This window comes from Haliotis cracherodii, unplaced genomic scaffold, assembly GCF_022045235.1.
Source record: "Haliotis cracherodii isolate W230 unplaced genomic scaffold, xgHalCrac1.p SCAF_3, whole genome shotgun sequence".
Taxonomy (NCBI): domain Eukaryota; kingdom Metazoa; phylum Mollusca; class Gastropoda; order Lepetellida; family Haliotidae; genus Haliotis; species Haliotis cracherodii.
The window spans coordinates 37466676-37479685 of NW_027266286.1; the positions used below are offsets into that span (position 1 = coordinate 37466676).

At 36.7% G+C, this 13010-nt stretch overlaps 1 protein-coding gene across 4 annotated transcripts in view; it reads left to right on the top strand.

The window, feature by feature from the left end:
- The window catches only part of LOC139474319 (ankyrin repeat, PH and SEC7 domain containing protein secG-like), a 129267-nt gene that overhangs the window by 47098 nt on the left and 69159 nt on the right, over positions 1-13010 (top strand). For 2 of the 4 annotated variants that reach the window (XM_071257286.1, XM_071257285.1), the window contains exon 2: positions 12549-12753. The exons of 1 other annotated variant lie outside the window; for it this stretch is intronic. The gene's annotated coding sequence lies outside the window, so the exon portion shown is untranslated. The remainder of the gene's footprint in view (positions 1-12548; positions 12754-13010) is intronic. One more of the 4 variants, XM_071257288.1, reaches the window with a different exon arrangement.

Below are 13010 nucleotides of genomic sequence, written 5' to 3' on the forward strand. Positions count from 1 at the left end.
TGAAAGGATTACCCACACATATACCCTTAATCCTTTGTCAAACAGAAAGAAGTCATATAGATATCATATCTAACTGGTACTAAAAGTTCACTATCAATCTCCTCTGATAACAAACTTGCATTTAATATCCCCAAGCTACAATACCCAGCATGCTCATGGAGTAATTATGAGAAACCCGAATGATATCCTGTCTAGGTGGTCACACCCGGTGATTGTTAAGACATTCAGACAGTATGGCAGTCTGTATTCATTTCTTATATCCCAAAAGGACCCACCAAGCTTCCTTTTATTAACATTGGGATGAGGGGAGATATACATATTGTATTAAATAATACATCAATACATCAAAACAGAACAAAAAAGATAGGTCAACAGTGCGGTTGATGGAAAGGGGTTTCCTAAGAAAAGCTATTTAACTGTTTAATTCTTAATACGTGTCTCAAAGTACGTATTAATTCTTACTACTAGTTATTATATATGTGCAAATCCACCCGAACGTCGGATGTTCATGGCCGAGTTCAAAATAGCTAAATTAGGCACTGTTCAAATTGTTTCCAATAAACCACTGATTAGAAACTCACTTAACCTTTAGAATAGAATCGTTTCTTAATATATTGTAGTTGGGGCATGTGAAAAAATTAATGCAGTGTACCATTGTGACAGCCACAAGAGCATGCATGATGTGTTATCTGAGATGTGTTTTTTAAACCGATGGAAGTTTAAAGTGACAAAATCTGGTATCATGGCTTAACTGAATATAACATTCTCCAAGTTTAATAATCCTCTTTTTCCGGTGACTATTCCAATTATTAATGGTATCAGGTAGGAATGACTTGGCATAGCATTCTGTTCTACAACGTATAGCCTGTGAATTGGTTAGATTTCTTTATATGTAATCACTAACAGCAAAGATGTTTTCCATCTTGTAAAAAGGTGTAATGGCTACGTTGATCTCATTTGGCAGGTGACCGAATCATCAGACAGACCAATCAAGTGTGACCAGTGTATTCGCCTGGTCTAAACTAATAATTACTGTGCTGCTCTCGACTGTGGAGTAATTATGAGAAACCCGAATGATATCCTGTCTAGGTGGTCACACCCGGTGATTGTTAAGACATTCAGACAGTATGGCAGTCTGTATTCATTTCTTATATCCCAAAAGGACCCACCAAGCTTCCTTTTATTAACATTGGGATGAGGGGAGATATACATATTGTATTAAATAATACATCAATACATCAAAACAGAACAAAAAAGATAGGTCAACAGTGCGGTTGATGGAAAGGGGTTTCCTAAGAAAAGCTATTTAACTGTTTAATTCTTAATACGTGTCTCAAAGTACGTATTAATTCTTACTACTAGTTATTATATATGTGCAAATCCACCCGAACGTCGGATGTTCATGGCCGAGTTCAAAATAGCTAAATTAGGCACTGTTCAAATTGTTTCCAATAAACCACTGATTAGAAACTCACTTAACCTTTAGAATAGAATCGTTTCTTAATATATTGTAGTTGGGGCATGTGAAAAAATTAATGCAGTGTACCATTGTGACAGCCACAAGAGCATGCATGATGTGTTATCTGAGATGTGTTTTTTAAACCGATGGAAGTTTAAAGTGACAAAATCTGGTATCATGGCTTAACTGAATATAACATTCTCCAAGTTTAATAATCCTCTTTTTCCGGTGACTATTCCAATTATTAATGGTATCAGGTAGGAATGACTTGGCATAGCATTCTGTTCTACAACGTATAGCCTGTGAATTGGTTAGATTTCTTTATATGTAATCACTAACAGCAAAGATGTTTTCCATCTTGTAAAAAGGTGTAATGGCTACGTTGATCTCATTTGGCAGGTGACCGAATCATCAGACAGACCAATCAAGTGTGACCAGTGTATTCGCCTGGTCTAAACTAATAATTACTGTGCTGCTCTCGACTGTGGGCAGAGTAAGCTATTCAAACTCGTTAAGTGATACAGATTAACCAGATTCCTCTACGCTGGGCAAACACTGGTCTATGTAGAATCATATCGTTATCTGGGACTACGGGTTGACGAGCATCTAGATATGTGAAACTGTGAAAGAGTTGTACAATTCTGCCAGCCATGCTTTGTCTTATTCTGTTGGGTGTATGTCTTATGATGTTTTTATAAAACTGTATGAAAGTCTTGTGGAGCCGGTAATGTTCTATGGCTCTGGTATATGAGGATAAAACGTTAATCTAATCCAAAATAGAGCCTGTAAATTATTTCTTGGTGTTAGTAACGGTACCTCCAGTATAGCCACTAATGGAGACATGGGTCTCTCCTCCCCGTTTGTTACATTACATGCTAATGTTTTTAGACTACCCCAAGATTTAATAACAGTACTTGTAACGCTTTGATGAAGAAAATGGTTACTATGTAAAAGTTCATGGAGTTCTAAAGTTGTTAAAATTGCCTGTAATCTTAATATTTATGATGTTTTAACTGCTCCAATGTCCCAAAAGAAGAAAATTGCCCATATTAAGAACGTTCTCATAAACAAAGATGAACTTAGCTGGAGAACAGAGCTTTGGAACGATAAACATAATGTTAAGGGCAATACAATACAATACAATACTTTCATGATCGTAACGTTGTTGCTCCTTATGTTTTAAATACAGTGATCACTGTCGCATTTTAGCTAGTTTTAGATCTGGATCGAAACAGGACGATTTACAACCCCCCAACCCTTTTAGAAAATAGAATCTGCCCACACTGTTTTAAATTTGTTCATAAAGGTTTGTCGAAAATGAATTTCACTTTATTCAATGTTATGTGCTTTATGATCTTAGAAGTATTTTACTTAGATAATGGTCATCTCTTTTGTAACACGTGACGCGTTCATAAAATAACTTCCTCTGTAAGGTTCATATCCAATTGTCAGACATCCCATTTGGCAGGTGACCGAATCATCAAGTGTGACCAGTGTATTCGCCTGGTCTAAACTACTAATTACTGTGCTGCTCTCGACTGTGGGCAGAGTAAGCTATTCAAACTCGTTAAGTGATACAGATTAACCCGATTATGATTGTGTAAGTGGCGTTTGATCTGTGTCGGGATGTGGGTGTGTTGTTAGCACAGAGTAGTTTGTTCAGTGATATAGAACATAGGAAATTAAGAAGATTAATAAAAACAAATCGTTGAGGTTGTTTTGCATCATTTTCATTAAATATATTGTTACACAGATTAAACTGCTCCATAACCTGAGTACAATCTCACCCACTATAAGTACAGTATTATATTACATTGAGGAATTCTCTAAGATCGCAATGGCAAGGTACGCCTATATTTTGCAACCTGAATCAATTCCCTGGAGCGTCAAGACCATACTTTGCTCGGTTGAAACAAGAATTGCAGTTAGATCTGCTTTCTCGTAGATAAGTAATAGCGAAGGCCAAACAAACAAAATTTCCCTACATTTCTGAGAGATAGCTACTCTAACATATGTACACAGAGCAGCTAAAGATAAAAAAAATGCGAATATATATATATATATATATAATAATGGGATCATCACAAACATAAATTTTATGAATGCTAAAACTCGCAATAGATCTGTACCCTACTCACACACGAGTCCCACAGGAGACAGGTAAGCCAAAGTGGCCCAGACAGAAGACGATCACACTTAAACACTTAAAGCAAAGCAAGAACAACAACTTTGAGGAATAGTGTCCTTTGCAATGATCTAATGAAATACATCAAAATGTGTGATAGCACTTGTTTCAGTTTATGTTGTATGTTGTATATATAGTGTCTTTCTGATAATGAAAAAAATATAATTTCTTATGATAACTTTTCCGCCCACTGTATGAGTGGTATGTTCCACATTAAAGTTAATAAGAAATAAATATATCCCGTAAAAATATTTTACTTCTGGTGTATGATTTGATTAAAAGTGCATAACTTATCCTGTAAATTCTCAAAATGTCTGCTTTCTGGCCACTTGGTCTGTTCCACTTTAATGAAAGGTAAACAGGTAACTATTTCTTAACTAACCATCCTTGACTAATTCTGACTAAAGGTGTCATATGCATTTTATATTGATCAAACTGTTATTAAGATCTGTACAAATCTTCTATTTCTTATGTAAAACATAACGAAATACAAATTATTTCATAACATCATATAGTTGTCATAATGAAAATAGTATTAAAGCATTGTTGTCACATGCAATAATAATACTGTTCGGTATCATTAGTAAACTTTGCAACCACATATTATGTGAAACCTTCTATAAGAGGTGAAGAAATTCAATGAAGCAGTGGTAAAATCTAACCATATATACAAAATTGTATAGTTTTGGAAATACCAACAATACAAAATTGTATATTTTGCAAATACCAAATATACAAAATTGTATATTTTGTATATATGGGTATTTTTTCTTGTGTCCGGGCGATCGTTTACAAGACTGTTTACGAGTATGTCACGAAAAATACAAAGGAGAATCAACCCTTTTCGTAATAGACGATTGCAGGGCGTGTAAAGAACTCACCAAAAAGAAAGATATGCTTTCGTATTTAGCATTCTCCGGATGGCATACTCAGCATAGCGTTTGGGTACTTACTCAAAAATACAACTCTGTCCTGAAAGATCTTAGAGAGCAGACCAAATGGGTAGCCCTGTTTCATTGCAAAGACTGAGATTCATTCGAGAAATGTCTACGCAAAAATGATGTTATTTATACCAAGCTCGAACGAGATAAAGTTAAAAAACTGTTAGCAGCAACTAAGCACTGTAAACTCGTATTAAAAACCGATCAACCAGCTGCTTATGCAATTGCTTAACAAATTATAGCAAAATTGTAGCAAATAAAGCAAAATTATAGCAAAAATATGGCAAAATCATAGCAAATATGGCAAAATTATAGCAAATATGGCAAAATTATAGCAAATATAGCAAAATTTTAGTAAAAATACGATAAATTGAACATTAGCAGTTATTATGACATAATGTGGTTTGAAATCATCATTCTTTCGCAACAGTTTATTATTATAGGCTGTATTGGATATGCCATATTATATTATGTTAGACTTAAATATCTCCTTAGGTATTACATTATGGAATGTGACGAACTCTTCGAACAAATCCTTAAAGATGAGCCAGAACCTATGACAGATAAATCTTTAGATAAACATAGAGAAAGACTGGTGGCTTTGGTATTTAATATTTTGGGGAAAATTATACCATCGAAAAAATTGATAACATGACCGACAAAGAAATTAAAAAACTGTACGCGCGTTACGAGTCTAGACTGGGAGCTAGTACATTTCTTCCTATCCCCGCAGAACATCGCATGTATTTATGCGAATCTCTTGACAAAGACCCATTCATCGAACACGCTATAAGCTCAGTGAGCTGTGAGTTTTGTCATAGATATGGAATGTTCTAAGCTCTACTCACCACAGCTTTAATAATGGCTAGGTATTGTCAATTTAAACATACGTGCCCACTTAATAATAATGGAGACTCAAGTGACACCACAACAGATTGCGGAAACACAATCACAAGAGATTGTGAACGAGGAAATACAATCACAACAGATTGTGGAACCACAATCATAACGTGTGAAAAAGGAAGCCAGAGTGACGAGGAAGAACCCCCCCCCCGAATCGCGGCTTGTAGAAAGGGCGGACTGGCGCGGAAAGCGAAACTAATGAATAATTCAAATATTGATCCGATTAAAACTTGGGCACTAGTAGGAGTTGTTGCTATAGCGGCTGTATGGTTGTTTTATAAGACCGGAGAAGAGAAAACGTCACCCCCGATGTCACAACAACTTGAATTAGAGGTTAGCCCCCATATAATGCTATAAGAAGCATGACTACTCCAGTTACAGACGGTAAAATGTTGGTAAACGCGACGTATCATTCAGCGGTGGTCAGCGGCTTGGCCATTGGCTATGCCTGTATAGCTAAAATGATTACTAAAGCCACACCACCCAAGCTAGATTTTAATGGTTATGATATCGGTATGATGATTCTCGATATTGGATTAGCAATGGCAACAAAAGATATGCTCATCAAACAAGGGCTTATCCCGGAAGATATAATGAAGTAATTAAACATTTGAATATTTTATATTATTGAACATTTGAATATTTTATATTCATATAAACATGGCAACAATTGCGATGATGGTCGGTGGAGCTATTGTTAATGCTCTAGCTTTTTCGGGGAGTAATTATTTATTTTCTAGTATGAGGGAATCAAACACTAAAGAAGTTGAAGAGGAGCGTAAACGACATAATTAAGCATTAGAACAACTCGAAGCAGCCCAGTCACAATAGACCAGGCGGAGAATAGAGAGATTAGATTTTATTCATGAAGAACTGCGTAGACAGGGACATTCAATTCAAACGTTTAAGGATGTCGAATCTGCCATGCACGAATACTTCCTCGTTTATGGAAAGAAACTTGACCCTTTGCCAAAACCAACAATAAGTCAGTTTTATACACCGTCAGAGGCTCAGAAAAACCGCGAGGTATTATTCATAATATTTGGGTTGACTGGTGTGATGATTTTAGGTTACAGAATAACTAATCATAAACCATGACCTAGTTAGGGCGGGCGAGTGAGTCACTCTGACTGCTAATCAATAAATCACCAGTGGAGATGTGATTTACCTTTTAGACAAATGATATGATATGTGTATAACCATGAATCTGTGCAAATATACACTCATGGGGAAATCAATTCAATGTCAGAAGCCATCCGTTGGTATTTACTGTGGTACCCACGCTTACAACATCAGAAAGGGTTTTAAAAATTACGTTTGTTCTGTATGTGGGATTGGAGTCAAATGTAGTTACAGTTTATGTAAGAGTCACGGTGCTGATAAGGTCAGGAAGCAGATTATTTACGCTAGGAAGAGAGATTACATCAATGAGAGGAATAGGTTGGGGAGAATACGTATTTATATATGAAAAATAACCATTTAGACAAATGAATCATTTTGTATATACCATTAAATCACAATGGTTTTCGTCAGAGAGTTGAAGGCTATGGCAAAACAATGTGGTCTACATGGATATTCTCGAATGAGAAAAGCTGAATTGATCGATTTACTAGATAATAATAATGTTGATAATAAATCAGTTGACGAAGTTGATAAAAAACAACAAGAATTAAAATTTGTACCCACATCCGCTGGCATTGGTAAATATCTAAGAGGTTGGAAGATGGATATTAATTCCAACATGGATGTTAATGATGTTAAGCCCATCATATCGAGCAAAATTAACGAGGAGTTAGATGATTTACATAGTTTAAAATACCAGCTGACAATTAAAATGTCATTGAGTAAAAGTAGCACAGACGATAGCACCAAATTTACCGAACCATATTTCCGGAGCAATCAAGAAGTTATAACCGAATCCGTATATAGATTTACCCCCGTATTATAAGAAGAAAAAAGCCATAATTAATGTAAAAAATAAATCCGATGACTGTTTAAGAATGATGATAAGATCTGCATTGCTCCCCGTAGATTCTAAAATTGCAAATAGACCTTCGAGCTATCCCCAAAAGAATGGACTCAACTTCGATGGCATAGACGAACCTACACCAATATCACAAATTGATAAGGTGGAAAAGCAAAATAATTTAGCTATAAATGTTTTTGGACATTCTTCTAAAGGAATTTTGTACACAGGATAAGCTCCGCTCCAGAACATATTCCCAGAATCAATTCATTTCTGATCGAAAAAGATGGAAAATATCATTTTACATGGATAAAGAGTTTAAACAGGCTATTATACGATCAAACTAAATATAAGGAAAGGAAAAATTTCTGCAAAAGATGCCTGCATGGGTACAGCAGACAAGATCTATTGGAAGCGCATAAAGAAGACTGTAGATGGTTGGACAGACTGCTATCAGGATTGATATGCCTAAAGAGGAGAAAAATATATTAAAATTTGAACATTATTGTAACCAAATGCCAGTACCGTACATAATTTACGCCGACTTTGAAGGGCTTATCAAACCTATAGAAAATACTGAACACAATAATCAAGATAGTAGTTTTACGTACAAAACTCAAGAACATATTCCTTGTGGGTTTGGATATATAGTTGTAAGGTATGATGGGAAAACAAACCCGCCTGTGATTTACAGAGGTCCCGATGCAGCGGGAAAGTTCCTAGAATATCTACAAAATGAAGAGAGAATAACCAGGGAAAATGTATCGCGTAAGAAACCCATGTGTATGACAAGGGATAATTGGAGGGCCTATAAGAGGTCAACTAGTTGTCATTTTTGTAATAAACCCCTGAATGGGGATTCCGTAAGAGATCATTGCCACGTCACGGGTATTTATCGGGGAGCCGCGCATAACGAGTGTAACTTGAAACTGAAAATGAATTCTCAAACAATACCCATCCCCGTTGTGTTTCATAACCTTAGAGGATACGATTCTCATCTCATCATGCAAGCTATCTCAAAGACCTTATAGGGACAAGGATGGGAAAGCCAGAATAAAGCAAAGTAATGGACTTAGATTCATAGACTCCGTACAGTTTCTGTTATCTTCCCTGGACAATTTAGCTAATGCGAACAATCCTGATGACTTTGTGTTAACAAATAAATATACTGATAGGTTAACTCGTCATTTGTTGTTGAGAAAAGGTGTATATCCTTACGAATATATGGATGATTGGTCTAGATTCGATGAAACTAAATTACCACCTCTTGAATTATTCTATAGTAACTTAACAGAATCTAAAATAACCGATGCCGATTATGAACACGCTCTGACGGTGTGGGATAAATTAGGTTGTAAGAATTTAGGTGATTATCACGATCTGTTCTTAAAAACCGATGTACTGTTACTCGCCGATATATTCGAGATATTTAGAAAGACATGTTTAAAACAATACGGCTTGGTACTATTCCAGTCCCGGACTATCGTGGGATGCATTGTTGAAGAAGACCGGTGTAGCCCTAAAACTACTCACAGATTACGATATGCACTTGTTTATTGAGAAAGGATTAAGAGGTGGTATATCGATGGTAGCGAAAAGGTATTCTAAGGCTAATAATAAATTAGTGGAAGGATATGATCCGAGTAAACCCGACACACACATATTATATCTCGACGCCAACAATTTGTACGGATGGGCTATGAGTCAACCTTTACCCACGGGGGGTTTTGAGTGGGTCGATGATATCAAAGTGGATGATATAAATGTGAATGATGCGAATAAAGGGTACATACTAGAAGTTGACTTGGAATATCCAAATTCGTTACATAAAGACCATAACAGTTATCCGCTAGCTCCCGAAAGATTAATGGTTAATAAAGATTGGATGTCGGAATATCAACACTCCTTGATGGGAAATACAAGGTTAGCTAACGTAGAAAAACTTGTACCAAATCTGATGGATAAGACAAAATATATAGTTCACTACAGCAATCTCCAGTTATATCTATCGTTAGGTATGAAACTTAAGAAAATACACAGAGTTCTAAAGTTTGATCAAAGTCCTTGGATGGAGCCCTATATAAGGCTGAACACAGATTTAAGAAAGATAGCTACCAGCGATTTCGAAAAGAATCTATATAAGCTCATGAATAACTCAGTATTCGGTAAAACTATGGAGAATCTAAGGAAGCGTATTGATGTTAAATTGGTCAGGTCTAATGAGGAAGAAAGACTCAGGAAACTTATAGCCAGTCCGGCTTTTAACAGAAGCAAGATATTTGATAATGCAGAAGAGTAATATAAAATTCAACAGACCGGTGTACGTCGGTATGAGTATTCTCGACTTGCCAAATCACTTTATGTATGACTTTTATTACAACAAAATTAAGAAGCAATTCGGTGATAGATGCGAGGTGTTATATACCGACACAGATTCGTTGTTGATGGAAATACAAACCGAGGAGGATGTGTATAAAGATATGACAGAAAAAATAGATATGTACGACACGAGCCATTACCCAAAAGTTAATCCACTGCACAGCATAGTAAATAAAAAGGTTTTAGGTAAGATGAAGGATGAATGTGCTTGGACTCCTATAGCGGAGTATGTCGGATTAAGACCTAAGATGTATTCCATAAAGAAGTCCAATAATGGAGAGATAAGAAAAGCTAAAGATGTTAAGAAGTATGTGGTAAAAAAGCATATCAAACACGAACAGTATAAAGAAGCATTATTCAATGGTATAACATTCAAACACAAGATGAACTCTTTAAGAAGTTACAATCATAGGATATATGGATTAAGAATGAACAAGACATCATTATCCCCCTTAGATACAAAGAGATGGATTGATAATGATGGTGTAACTACCTTTGCTTATGGTTATTTAGGGCGGTAATACTGTACCGCATCTCGTACAAATGCCCTGCCCGGTCCATCTTGAAGATAATAAAGAATAGGCTCTCCTTCATTCATAACCAATCGACTAATGGTATATTGATGTATATTGAAGCGTATTGATGTTAAATTGGTCAGGTCTAATGAGGAAGAAAGACTCAGGAAACTTATAGCCAGTCCGGCTTTTAACAGAAGCAAGATATTTGATAATGCAGAAGAGTAATATAAAATTCAACAGACCGGTGTACGTCGGTATGAGTATTCTCGACTTGCCAAATCACTTTATGTATGACTTTTATTACAACAAAATTAAGAAGCAATTCGGTGATAGATGCGAGGTGTTATATACCGACACAGATTCGTTGTTGATGGAAATACAAACCGAGGAGGATGTGTATAAAGATATGACAGAAAAAATAGATATGTACGACACGAGCCATTACCCAAAAGATAATCCACTGCACAGCGTAGTAAATAAAAAGGTGTTAGGTAAGATGAAGGATGAATGTGCTTGGACTCCTATAGCGGAGTATGTCGGATTAAGACCTAAGATGTATTCCATAAAGAAGTCCAATAATGGAGAGATAAGAAAAGCTAAGGATGTTAAGAAGTATGTGGTAAAAAAGCATATCAAACACGAACAGTATAAAGAAGCATTATTCAATGGTAGAACATTCAAACACAAGATGAACTCTTTAAGAAGTTACAATCATAGGATATATGGATTAAGAATGAACAAGACATCATTATCCCCCTTAGATACAAAGAGATGGATTGATAATGATGGTGTAACTACCTTTGCTTATGGTTATTTAGGGCGATAATACTGTACCGCATCTCGTACAAATGCCCTGCCCGGTCCATCTTTAAGATAATAAAGAATAGGCTCTCCTTCATTCATAACCAATCGACTAATGGTATATGTCGTAAGAGACCAAATCGGATTGGTTGCGCGGCCTAGGCCTCCTTCGAGTTCACTTACTCTATCCAGAAGTTTTTGTTCTTTGCCTCTCCGCGGTGCTGAAGATTCGGAAGTCACAGATTTCATTTTAATCGCATCGGATGGTTTCTACCTGATTAATCTCGTTACTTCATTATTCAGCACTGATACAACAGCTGATAATCGTGTCACCCGGTTGATCTCAATCGTTCCGATTTAATTTCTATCCCATACTGATAGCCAAACAAACGTTCCGCTAATGTCTGGTTAAATCTTTCAACGATAGCTTGACTACGGTGGGCCTCTTTTTCACCACGCCTGATTTCGACATCGTGCTTTGTTAACAGTTTAGTTACCGATCCCATAAACTCGCCACCAGGATCTACTTTAAATAGCTTAGGCCATTTTAGTGGTCCGCGTTTATATATACGGCTTAGTGCATCAGCTACTTCTGTTGAATCTTTCGAGGTTAATGGCTCAGCCTCTTTGTATCGACTAGGCACATCCACTACGGTTAAAGCGTATTTATACGTTTTGCGTCTTACCTTATCGTGGGGAAGAAACAAGAGGTCAGCCTGATGAACTTCATTCGTTGTAAAAATATCAAACTTCTTCCTCGGTATATAACGCGGTGCCGGTAAGTATATTTGCCACATCACTTGTTTCTTTAACCAATCCTTGGCCACATCTTTAGATACCTTAGCCGCGGTGGCTAATTTGTTATTGCTTCTATACCTTTCCAATATCCTCGTGGGCTATAGTAAATTTTATTCATTATTAATTAATATTGATGTTTCTTTTAATACGACTCCTGACTATCGTTGAATCACATCGTCATTTTTGCATAAAAAAATCCCCCTGTAGTGGTGGTATAGGTATATAAATCTGGCTCCAGTGGAGTTGCGACAGAACCCCTATTACCTATAAAAATTTATATCATAGAAGCATTGATTGACTCCAGGTGGTGGTGAGCTGGAGTCAATTTAGCTTAATATCATGACTATCGTTGAATCGCATCATCATTTTTACATAAAAAGTTCCCCCTGTAGTGGTGGTATAGGTATATAAATCTGGCTCCAGAGGAGTTGCGGCAGAACCCCTATTACCTATACTACTAAGTTTATTTGTCGTCAGAGACATCACTGTGGAAGTCAAGAAAGTAGAATGCGTTCATTTAGCACTGAAGGGGGAAGTCGAGCGATTTTTCACTACATTATCCGATGAGCAGCACCAATTGTACTCTTATGTTAAACAGGTTTTTCCAGACAGGTTCAAGACAGTAAATACAGCAGTTTCGTACCAACAGGAACTGACAGATAGGAATGAGAAGAAGGATGAAACGGCCAAGCAAGTGAAATATGTTAAACAACAAATGTGTCAAAAGCATTTCCTGATGTCACTGATGTTGTTGCTATAGCAGCGCTCAGAACAGCACACTTCAGGAGAGCACTGAATCAGAGGTGAGAAAAAATGTATTTTGGATAACTGCAGATAAGGTAACTGTAGCGGCCATAAAATTTCCAAGTCCCGTGATGGGATTCAATCCTCGGACCTTTAATCCGAGGTTGGACGCCTTGTGCACATGACCAAATAGGTTAACCCCCATCAGCCAGCTGATAAAGTAAGGATGTCATCCATGGGATGACTCTACGCCCTGCTACATACTCCCCTGTCAACAGAAGGCACGTCCCTGGTGGCATAGTTGGGCACTGAGACT